Source organism: Columba livia, chromosome 14 (genome assembly GCF_036013475.1).
Source record: "Columba livia isolate bColLiv1 breed racing homer chromosome 14, bColLiv1.pat.W.v2, whole genome shotgun sequence".
Lineage (NCBI taxonomy): Eukaryota > Metazoa > Chordata > Aves > Columbiformes > Columbidae > Columba > Columba livia.
Window position 1 is genome coordinate 14,230,464 of NC_088615.1, and position 12,996 is coordinate 14,243,459.

Consider the following 12,996-nt stretch of genomic DNA (forward strand, 5'->3'; position numbering starts at 1 on the left):
ACAGGCTGTTTCCAAACACATTCCGACAGCACCCGCACCCGGTTGTATGAAATAGCCTGAAAACACAAAATGAAGCCCATGAACTGGCACTTTTTTTAGCACTAGCTAAATTCCTTATACCCTGATTCCACAGTCACGGCAATAAGGAAAACAATGGTAATTTCATCTTTTATCTTTGTAGATTTGCATGTAAGGTTTAACCATTTTGTAAAATTAACTAGAGGGGAGCTAACAGCTCCGCAAGACTTCTCATACCTGCCGTTACCTCTAACGTTTTCTTTTGTTACTGATTTAAGGTGGTCATACCTTTTGGGCAGACCTACTGCTTTCAGATCTTTTTAATAAATTCACAGGACAAAGTATCTAAAATACAGAGATTTTATAATGAGCAGCAAAAATGAGATATTTTGTTAGACTGTGTAACTACCACTTACCAATTACCTTTAACTGGTGAAATAACAATTTGCTGGTTTATCCCTTTAAGCTTTTGACCTAATAACTGCACTGGTTTTCATGAAACATCTCCTTTATACATAGCTAGAGGCTTTCTTAGCGGTTTTGTTCACAAACTTATAAATTACTCTCTGGTATCAGTTCATAAAATCATTGAATCACAGAATGGTGTGGATTGAAGGGACCTCCAAAGCTCATCTAGTCCAACCCCCCGCAATGAGCAGGGACATCCTCACCCAGCTCACACTAATTCTTAGTTCATCTACTTTTCTAGCAGTGTGCTTATGCATCTCTAGCAACATGCTGCTGGTTTTTTGCAGCTTTCTGTGTGGTTTTTCAAATGAAATAATCTTTTTCAACCTCCTAAACACTACTGCCCACAGAAAGACTTGCATTATTATGAATTGCAGAGTAGTATTGACCCTGTCTGTCCCCTTCCCTCCTCTCCTTGCAAGTCAGTCTTTGCCATCTACAAACAATTCAGTTAAAACAAAATAAATCTCTGGAGCATATTGCAATGGATTAATACTACTTGTTATGTATTATCATCTTACCACACAGCAAAGTCATTTTCACACAGATTTCTTTTTGGATGCTATACACCCCATCCAGGATACAGTTTAACATTCATTCTCTTTTGCTATGTAATTGAAGAGTGTACAAACGTATGTATAAACTGATAACCCATAGGGCAGTTGTCTCCAACAATCTGAGAAGGTCAACTAATTGATATTCCTTAGGTTTTGTGTTTTTTTTTTTCAAATTAATGTATCACAGTGAAGTCAGAGACCTACTGAGTTATTTTTCAAATTATTTCCCCCTCTTCAGACTGTTTCAATATTTAAACAGAATTCTACTTATTTTCTTGCTTTTAAATGAGACCATTGTTATTCATAACCTATTTAATATGAAAAACTGTTCCCTTAAATTGATTCTAATATAAAAAGGTGTGTGTGTACACTGATCTCTTTTCTTTGACCAAAACAGAAATTGTCTTATGAATCATATTCAATTGTTTCTGTTCTCCACTTTGAAAAAAGTTACAGAAAACCAGGCTTCATAGAAGCGCCTTTGTACAGATTTTCCTGACAGGGAAAAGCCATAGCTGATGCAGTGAGGAAAGATTTTGATAGACTCAAGAAGAATGTTTTTTTATCTTTAAAAGTGGACCAGAAACCTTAAAATCTCTCTCTCTCTCTCTATATATATATATATATAGATAGATAGATAGATAGATAGATAGATATAAATCTCCTTGAAGACATTATTTTAGTCAAGCAAAAGATTTTTCTCTCTTTCTTTATCCGGTCAATCTACAGAGGTGCTGTAGAAGTTCTGTGGACAGAGGGATTATAAACAAAGTTCAGGTGTCCCCTGCTAAAGCACTGGTATTGGCTTCGTAGTCACGTGTTGCAGACCAGTTCTAGTTATTTATTTACTTATTTGCTCACCAGTCCATAGAGAGCATCCTAGGATTTCCTTGTAGAAGTGCTCCTTCTGAGGGAAGTAATGCATTCATTTGTAATCCATGTAGACATTCATCTGCTGATATTCTCTCATTGGATGAGAAATATTAGCACAAAACTAAAGGAATAGCCAAAAAAATATGAAACCATGTCATAGACTCTTGCACTTGTAAAGAATAAACTGAGCAGAAAAGAACAAGTACCTATATATTTTGTTAATATTTATTAAGGTCTCAAGCTACCTGTGAGATTTTTTTCTGAAGTAATGATTGAGTATGCATTTTTGGTTTAATGATTGTAAGAGCAACTTTTGAACATTTTTTTGGCTATGCCTTTTTGTGTGGATTTTCAAAAATAGAAATAGGTTTGGTGTTTTGTCAGCATTCGTCAGTTCTGCTTGGGTATTCCTTGCATGGCCAAATTCAGCCCTTGGGTGGATGATACGGATTCTTCCAAGTGAGGAGATTGCTCAGTGATTTGGAGCTGCTGTGAGCTATACTGACGTGTCTCCAGCTACATGTGATATTTAAGCTGGTGACTAAAACATCTTTTTGGACACTAATTCAGACAGGAATAATCATAAGAAAAAAAATCTATGATCAGATAAATATTTTTAGTAATGAGAGAGCAGGATATAGCTATGCTAGATGCTTAATCTGAATGCCAACAACTCTTCAGATCACAATACATTTGTAACATTTTCCTTTTCCAAACAATGAGCAATCAAACATTAGCTAATTAAAAATACTTTCAGTGGTGAAAGAAAATAATATAAAAATACATGAAATTATCAAATAAAAAAACTGAGTGACTAATTTGTCAGTTTCACCATCACTTTACAAGTAGCAGCAGCCAAGTTATCCCTACACTGCATATCAATCAATTTTACTTCTTACGGCTGATAAGATATTCTCTAATTAAATTATGTTTTAATTGCCTTTGACTTTTAATGCAAGGAAAATGGCAATATGCTTTTCATTAAAATACTCCCTACTCATTTCTGTATACTGTGATTGTCATTATGCAGTTAACAGTTGTTCCACAATGGTATCAAGACTCCACATTTTCTCTTTAAGCAAGGATCCTGAAATAAATGTGGGGTTATTTTTTATATGCTAATATAACTCTTTTAATTGTTGACACTACTGAGTAATGCCCACTTATACTGTGTTGTCATTCCCAGAGTTATTCAAATAGCATCTTTAGAAACATTTGATTCCACGTGTGACTGCATTTACAATTAGAATGTCAGTCCTGGAAAACACAAGCTCACTGAGTTACTTACTAATTACCTTTCAAAATATTTGGGGTTTTTTAAGACTATCATGAAGCGCATAGATAGTCATATTCCGGCTTTATGAGAATTAAAGTTAATTATAGTACAAAAATGCATGTCAGTAAGGATGTGGCAGGATTAAGGCTGTAGATCCAGTTCAGTCTCTCAGCACTGGTATGGTTGTCCTGCATACCATGGCAAATGAACAAGGGCTGTACTGATAAAGAAATGAGATCCCAGATGTAAAACTTATCGAGGATTCTTCTCCAAGTCTCTTTTCTGCATCTGCACAGCAAAGGGTAGGAAAGAAGCAGGTAATTTCTTGACAGTTCCTATTCTTCAACTCAGAAATTACAGCAGTGTATGGGGGGGCTGGTATTTTGGATGATTCAAAACATACTTCATCTTAATTCAGCTTAGAGGTAAAGAAGGTAAGCAAGCTATAAACAGGCACTGCTGCAAGATATGAAAGCAAGATCAGAAAAACAACAAAAAAGGAGACAACTTCTTTCTCTGGGCTTTGAGATAACCAGAGTGGAGGGAAAACTGAAGTGCAGCCATACTGCATTTAGTTTACTGTCTGACCCCCAAATTAATTTCTGTACCAGTTGCAAAGAAAACATCACCTCAAGGCTGCACCTGAATGCTTCTCTCATGCTGTCACACAATTACTCAACATTAAGCAATCACTCATTTCTGTATGGTCCTAATACTGTGCCTGTTGTGCCTAGTTTACAAATAAAGAAGTGCTGCCACTTCAATGAGCAGATAATGATATAGCCAATGCTGAGTTATTTGATATGAGTAGTGGACATTTTAGTCCCTGCACGAGTCCTTAATCTCTCTAGGATCCACAGGAAGAAAATTATTTGATATGAGAACCTTTGATATTACAAGTTGTATTTAACATTTCAAGGCTCATTTGAATCCGCTCAGCTCACTGAACTGCTAAAGCACACAGGACAACACATCCTGCCGAGAGGAGAAACCTATAGATGTGTTTTGTAGCCTAAAGGTAAATTCTGAAAAATCACAAAAAATTAGTTGCTGAGGATAAGGCCCGAAATTTTATTGGTGCCACTCATTTCAGAAGTTATCTGACAGCACAGGCCTGGTGCATTACAGAACAGAGGGGCAGATGCATCAGGAGCAAAAAATAGCACTGAGATTTCTATCATATACTGGGGAACTTCTTAAGACAGAAATTCTGTTCTGACCCACAAATATCTGTAGTGCATGAGTCAACAAAATTTCATATTGATCCAAAACCTGCTACATCATAAAACTATATCATGATTCCTTTTGCCCTGTTGTGAACCATCAGGATACTAGAATACCTGAGTTGTCTGCAGGGATGTGCAGGCTGTTGCCAAACACTGAGGGTGAGCGCTCAGCCAGTGCTCTGCCCAGAGCACAAATCCATGGTAAGTATGCTTTTAGCCAGCCGTGCTGTCCATGTTAACAGATTGGTTTGTAGTCTTAGTATAAAATAGGAAACAAACAAAATTGTTTCAGGCATTATGTATTTTGTGGTGCATTGAAGGCAGAATCCTAAACAGAAGGTTTTATGTCTTTAGAAAAGTGTATCTTTGTACTACTCAAAGTGCTTGGCTTCTAAGTACAGCACCATAAACCGACTGCTTTCTGCAGGTCTGTGCTTTTAACCGAGGATGTGTGCTGATAATGTTGAGCCAATCTGAGGCTTTACTTAGGTGGCGTTCTCAGTGACCCAGTGGGACAGATGTGGCTGGGGGGGCATTTTAGTGAACAGGCCTGAGAGATTAAACTTGCATTTGATTTCTGAGACCAGCACAGTTTTTGACAAGACCCTTTTATTTCTATTGGTGGCATGAAGTTATTGCAAACAAAAGGCAAGATATAATGTGCGTATTTCCTTCTCGACGTTTTTCTTGGAGAGACAACACAAGTCAGCAGTCAAAGAATCAAAAAGCCAGAAAATTCCGTTGAAAAAAAAGGATATATTTTTAGAGGAAATCAAACTGCTTGGTATATAAGCTTGTATTTGTAGAAAGAATAATTATAGACAACTAGAGTGATACCTCCTAGGAAGCAGAGATGGCCCCAGTGATCCATTGGCCAAGTGCTGCAGGGGGGTCTGCTGCAGGTGCTTGAAAATGCAGTAAAACTCTCTGTGTTAATTCAGGTCAATTGAGGGTCATGTCCTAGATGTATAATAATTGCAATAAAAGTATTGTGATTAAAAACAAACTTAGCTTTTTCTATATATATATAAATAGAGTGGGAATAAGTACATACCTTACAAGATCTTTCACAAATGTGGTTAATGTACATGGTTTTAATATAATATTTTTTTCCCCCTGCTAGGCAATATTCAAAATCGAGAGGACAAGGCTGCAATCTGCAGGAAGCTGGTAGGTCAAATTTTGAAATTATATAAACTCTAGTATAATTAGGCTGACAAAAAAAGATATAAACGGTAAGGTAATGAAACTTGCATTTACTGGGTATTCAGAGAATATGCAAAATCATTTAAATTTACATACTGAGGGGGAGAAAATGTGGTTTAGCAGAGGCAATTAACATGAGAAAGTAAGACAGATGCTGTGCAAATAATTCGTAATGAATAATTTCTTTGCTCCATTTTGTGTTTGCAAGTTTTCCAAACAAACTAGTTTTTCTGATGTATATGTTCAAACTGTTTGCTGAATAATATCTATGCATAATTTTGGTCTGTAATTCATTCATAAGCAGAACTTTTTGAATATTCAAGCTTTTTTTGAATGGGTATGTAGGTCGTACAACACATTTCTCTTTTCCAGTTGGAGAAACATGACTTATATGTTCTGCTATGAATAATCACAATATTTAACAATATTTGTTTCATTATTTTACCAAACATTCCTGCTAGTAAACTCATTTGTTAAAATAATCATGGAAAAAGAGACACAAAGAAAAGAAAATAAATTAGTCTGGCATCCCCTCTTTTGTTTCTCATTTGAGGAAAAATAATTTGTACTGTCCATAATTTTGTTTTTCTTTAATTAAAATATATGAGGAAACAGAAAATACAAAGTCATAGTCTTAAAGATACTCAGGTTTCATATGTTCGTAGTGTAGAGCTGGACTTCAGTGCCCAGAGTCCCTCACCCAAGTGCCTGCGCTCTAATTCACTCCATAGCTGCTGGTGGCTGGTTTGCTGCCCTTTGTGCAGATGCACAGCGGCATCCTCTAGTGACTGGTGTGATGGGACTATTTACTGGTGTGATGGCCCAGTGACTGGTGTGATGGGCCACGAGCACCTCCACTTAGCTTATGGCTGAATTTCTCTCCGGTCTGTAGCCAAACATGGCCTCAGCTTCTGTGTATAGCAGAGAAGAAAGACTTACATGTTCCTACATGTAAGATAATGAAGATAAATATACTATTTGTTGGCAGTCAAGGTGATTAATTGCAAGAGGCAAGCTTAATTAGGCCAGTAGCAGTAATGGGTGTCATGGGCAGGCACCAAGTTTTTTATGGCCCATTGTTAGAAATGTGTTGAAGTTTGAATAGGAACACATTAATGAATTAGTACAAGTTGTGTCTTTTTACATAATAGGTGTATATTCTTAATTATAGTTAGTGTCAGATTTATTCAGAGTGCTGGAAAAGTCGGTTTTTACTCTTCCTGTAAGTGAAGCAGGTCACCAGACCTGAGAGACTGCAGCATTCATATGATAAATTGTCTATGATGAACTCAATGATGAGTGAATTTCATTTGCAGAATCTTATTAGCAATGTAAAAATGTATTTGATTTTATATATTTATTTTTATTTTTAGATGTTTTTATATTTAATACACTTACATTTCAGAGTTTTTATTTACTATTTCAATAGCAGAAATTAATTAAAAAAAAAAATCTTAGTAAGCCAAGTTTCACATTCCTAAGGAAACAGCAGGAAAATTTTAAGCTCTCTTTTTGAGGTACCTTTATATCCAGTTTAATCACTGGCACTAAGGATCTGACAGTCTCAGCTTACCCCTTTTTTTCCTGAGACCAGAAATTACCCTGGGAATAGTTTATGACATGAGAAATACAAAGGATCCTCCAAAGCTTTTAACAGTAATAGGACAGGCGAATTCAGAGAACATGTAAATACAGTTTCAAAAATGTCAGTTCTGTGAACATGTATTTGTTTGAAAGTTCTGCCATTCTCATACTTTACTCCAAATAACCTGAGACTACTGAAAAAAATATTTGAAATAACTGAAGTATACCTGTATGTTTTCAGAAAAGAATGGAAATAATAGAATAACTTGCTTAGTAAGTCTTAGTGTAGTTGCATGTTAACCAGCAATTACAAGTTCCTTTGGGTACAAAGAAATGATGTCTTTAACGAGCATGGTGAATCAAACAGTTGTCTGAAAATACAGAAAAATAACAATGAAGTGACCTTAAAACTAGAAGGAAATTGTACTTCACTAATTTGGCAGAGTTTATATAGCAAACATGACTTTATTTTTTTAAACGATATACACAAATTAAAGTAAGAAAACAACAGAAAAGAAAACATCCATTAAACTAATTTACTTGAGTATATGTTCTCATTGTTCCTTGGGTTACTTGCCTTCTCTTACCTTTTTCAGCACTTCAAATTTCAACTTCGTAAAACAGCTAAGCAGAGTAAACCTTACAATCATCATGGTTTTTTGTCTTCTTTCCTATTCATCTACAGTTTAAAAGAACATGTTTGGAGTCTAGGTATTTCATCAGCAATTGCTAGAAGACATTATTTTTGTAATCTTAAACCAGACATTCTAGATTATACAACCCTGCAAATATCATTTCTGCTCTAACTTCCCATTCTTCTATGGCTGCCTTCATTTCTTTTTGCACTGCAGGAGTTCTTTCTGGTAGGAGTGATAAATGAATGTGTGTCTTTGCATTATACATATTTACAGCAAATAAACCTTGTATACCGTATCACTTTATAAACCCATTGCCCAGTGCTGTTACAGCCAGCACATTAAATATTGGGCTTCTCATGCTTCTCAGTGCACTTTAACACAACAGATAACGAAGGGAGATTGGGCATGAAAACTTCCTCTTTATCTTGCACCTTTCGGCACACTAAGTAACTGATAACGGCCAAGTTCATCATCCTTCTTTCATACAATATTCAGGAAATCAGGCACTTAAACCATGACCTTCAGAGAGAAAGGACTGTGCCGTCTGGTTTAGTCAGTAGCAGAAGTGGGGCCCTGAGCCTGAATGGAAGTCGTTGGATTTTGTCAGAAGATAAATAAAGCAAGTGAATACTTTTGTGTGCTTGTATGGAAACCCATTTCAAGGAAAATATTTTGCATTAAAAGAGGGCGGAATAAGGCAAAGAGCATAAAAATTACTCATTAAAGATGGAGCTAAATTAAGCAAACAAAAAATAAAACTGCTTAACTAATAGCCTACTTCAAATAAATATTAGTTACATAGTCTCCATTATTTCATTGTTTCATTAAAAATGCTATGCAGAGCATTTCTGCTATCTGTTGGAAAAAAAGTTATTCCAAGCCTGAGAATTTTATGTTGGTTTATTAGTATTTCATACTTCTCATTGTCTTGTTAATTTTTGCATACTAAGAAAATTAAAAAAATATTTTCTAATGGCAACTGAGCCTATGAAAGCTAAAAGATTCACCAATATATCATAGTAATTTTAGATAACAAATTCAGCTTTTCCCCCCTCTAATTCTCCTCCCCAAGCACCAGAATGGTCTATTTAAAAGGGACAAATGCTGTTACAGAAGTTTGCATTGGCATTTGACGTAGGGATAAAAGTGTATCGCTCAGAAGGCAAACTGTCACCAATTGCATACCCTATTTTATATATTGTTCACTTCTATTTTTACTTTGGTTTGGTTCTCATAATTCTTTCCCCCATCATTCTTTGCATTTTTACATGCACCTTCTAGTAGATGACTTGCCTGCACCTTTTTACACACGTACTGCTGAAGCAGACTGCTAACTTATTACTGCTTTTGAGTCAGACTTGAAATTTTGTACTGGCTCAATTATTATAATTTCAATATTGTGCAAAATAGCTTCAGTATCCTTTACACCTTGCAAGTTTCTTATTCCCTTCTCTTTTTCTATGTATTGTGTCAGATATATTATTCCACCACTTCTTGTGGTTAAAACAATTTAACTGACCTTTCACCTAAACTAGATACTAGAATGCTCTCATGTGTTGCCATTTACCTAAACTTAATTTCATTTACTCTTGTGCAGAGTTTGCATCTGTGGTGTGCCCCTTACACACCACTTCGTGCAGACCTGAGAAAAAAATACTTCTGATATCAGAAATAATGGTTGATTTTATCCCTAGTTCACCTTGTCAGTGAACTCATTGTGACCAGAATGCTCACCAACCTCCATGGCTTTTATCATAATCACCTTGTAGTATTTTTTCCCAGACCAAAAATTCAAAGGCATTTCTATATACAGGCAACCACATAAAGCATATACTTTTTGTTTGTTTGTTTTTCAATGTAATGGTTACAACCTCTCAGTAATTACAGCAGGAAGACAAGTTGGACTGTTCATCCTCTGTGGTGTCAGAGTCATTATAATGGCTAAGAGAATGCAATTACACTCAATGGCAGTCAGTAGCTTGCAAAACCAAACTAAGTACTAGTTAACAACTGTATCTTCCATTTAAGTTACAACAGCAATGAGAATACATAATTCAGCATACAGGAACATAAAATGTGTATTAGAAACAAGTATGACTCTAGTAACTGGACAGGCCAGAAGAAGGTTAAGAGACCAGGGTCCTTACTCAGATGAGTAAGGACTGCCCTGATATTCCTGTATTTAATTTAACATTTACAAGATCACGCAGCAATAGGACAAGGTGCAGTGGCTTTAAACTGAGTGGAGGGAGATTTAGATTAGATCTAAGGAAGAAATTCTTCACCGTTCCTGGAAGTGTTCCAGGCCAGGTTGGATGGGGCTTGGAACAATGTGGTCTAGTGGAAGGTGTCCCTGCTTATGGCATGGGGTTCGATCTAGATGGCCTTTAAGGTCCAACTCAAACATTATCTGATTCTATGACTAGCATTTTAGAATTATCAGAGAAGCACTCTTGGCACAGTAACTACCATGGAAACAGTGCATCCCACCAACTCTTCAACAGCGATACCTACTTTCAGTACCCACAAAGTGCTGTTTCCTGACAGCTGCACAATTTGAACATAAAATTCTTCTCAGAACCAAGTGAATCCTCCTCTTGATCTGCCAGATGAGCAATTTCCTTAGATACGGCACTAGTCCACTTTAACAATCAGTTATCATAGCAGCCATATTCTTCAGAAGTCCTCGGAAATATTTGTGGTCAGTGAAGTTACTATATGGTAAAAGGGGTTGAGGGATGCAAGTCCCGAGTTTCATGTCTGTGGGACACACTACAGACATGTGCCATGACAGACAGGTGGTATTGTCGGAATTGTGCCCGGGGGATGGAGGTTCCTTGGGGGTGGCTGTCCGTACCAAACAGGCTCATCTGCAGACAGCAATTTCTCTGAAGAAAAGTGATCCCTCTTTCAGTACAACAGTGTTCTGTGCCTGTAAAAGTCTGCACATCTTCTTTACTTTCCACTGAGCAGGTGATGCCTACAAAGACTGTCCATCTTTTTTTCTCCTCTTCTTCCAGAACTGCAAACTTGTTGATGGCTTTGAATTGTTCAGAGCCGTTCAAGCATATAGCAAGTAGCTTTCTACCGGCTCGGTACTTCCTTCTGAGCCATTTCTAAGACAGGCTATAATTCTAACAGGGTAGATAGGCTGGCTGGAGAAGGGAAGGAAAAAAAAAAAAAAAAGAAGCCAAAAGGACTGGAAACTACCTGAAAATACTAGTACAGTTTCAACACCTTTCACTTCTTTTTGGTTGACAAATTATGGACAGCTTCTGGCAATATTTAAGAGGTGATAGAAACATGCACAACATTTACTAAATTACCAAGAGTGGTGATTCCAGTGTGTTATAATTCTGTATCTTGCTGCTGCTCCTCTGTTGGTAGCTGACTGCGCAATACTCAGGTATTGCTCCCGTACCACTGTGTGGTTACTTCCTTGGAACAGATACTCCCATGTGTATTTTTTTTTCTAGTTTTTGATAATTTAGACTACTCTTCAGAGGATGCATTTCTTACTGTGCAGTTGCAGGCGTAGGATTAAGAATGAAAATAGGACATCTAAATCAGGTGCAACTAATGATATTCCAGTATATATGATAAATGTGGGAAATTGTACCAATTAATTAAAATAATCCTCTTTACAATGTGTTAAAGCATTTCAGAGGTATTATTCAATAAGATAAGCTCTCTCTTTATTCTGAAGAGTTGAGTCCTATGTAGTTACGGTGGATCATTGCATATCACGATTTATAGCTTACAGGGTTGGAACAAACTATGCTTATCACCTGGTGCGACCTCTTGTGTATGCCAGCCAGTGAACTTCCCCCAGCCTTCCCCCACATAACCACTCCAGCAATCCCATAGCTCACATACGAGATGCAATAGATCTTTCAGAAATATTTTCGGTTCTACTTAAAGGCTCCAAGCAAAACAGAATTCACATTCCATAGGTATAATGTTCCAGTCATTAATTAGTTGCAGTATTAAAATTTCACCTTTGTTGTACAATGCAGTTACATAGCATCAGCTTCCAGAAACCGTCTTTAATTATGCCTATTTTGATCAAAGTATAACAATGTGTGTGGTGGGGCAGCTACATACTAAAAGAGAAATAATTATATATAGGGACACATTGAAAAACTAGCAGTTCCAGGTTAGGAATTCAAACACACGCTTAAAAGGCAAGGGGACAAGCACCCAGCATTTATCTCCAGGAAACTGCAAATCTGTTTTGTTGTCTCCTTTTCCCTTTCCCTTCAAATCACGCTGAAGGACAATTTTTCACAGAAGTGCGAGAAGGAGAACCACAGCCCTTCTGGAAGTGGACAAGCTGTTCTCACGTCAGCAGATTCTGTAAGTGACACAGTGATGCTGAGAGAGACTCCAAAGATATCAGGGCCTGAAGCTGATAACACATGCAGGTTCCAGGCTGCGTATCCCAGTGCTATGTTTTGTGCATGGAGCAGCACCCAATATAGCCAATGGGAAACAGGACAGCAGTATGTCCACAGTCCCATTCCTCAGGCCTTACTGAAATCTGAAGAATTACACCTATATGCATTTGGGATTCACTACTCAGAACTTGTTCTTGAAGGTAGCCCCTTCCATTCTTTCCTTTAAAAAACTAAACAGAACTGAAGGGTTTAAAACATGCTGTAAGAGGAGTAGCCTGCAGTCACCATTTACTTACTAATCTAGTAGTTAAGGAGTTCTAACCCAGGAAATGAGGTATTTGGTTTATTCTCCACAGCCTCACACATATTCAGTCTTGCATCTCCCATAGCCAGGAGAATAATCTTACTGCCACATTAAAGAGATGGGACCAAGCCTCTCTTCTGTCACAGCTGTATCATCACATTGAAAAGAATCCAAGATCAATTTAAATAGAGAACAAGGGAAAGACAGAGCATAGCTTCCTGTCTTCTGTTAGGACTCTCACTTTAGCGAGAAGACATGGTTATCCTTCTAAAACATGTATAAATTGTCTCTCAGATACTCTATTTTTTAGATATCATTAATCCTAAGTGTGGACACAAAGCCAGCATTCTCACATTGGCCTCATTAACAGTGCCCAGACATGTAACTTCTGTTTGGTTTTCTGTTGTTTCTCGCTCCCAGCCACTGTCTGTGCCAACCCATAGCAGGGG

General features: G+C 37.1%; 1 protein-coding gene across 1 annotated transcript in view; it reads left to right on the forward strand.

Annotated features, from left to right (window-relative positions):
* The first annotated feature begins 5,569 nt into the window (after positions 1 to 5,569).
* Positions 5,570 to 12,996, forward strand: part of TENM2 (teneurin transmembrane protein 2) — a 645,420-nt gene continuing 637,993 nt past the window's right edge. The window contains exon 1 of the mRNA XM_065030083.1: positions 5,570 to 5,588. The gene's annotated coding sequence lies outside the window, so the exon portion shown is untranslated. The remainder of the gene's footprint in view (positions 5,589 to 12,996) is intronic.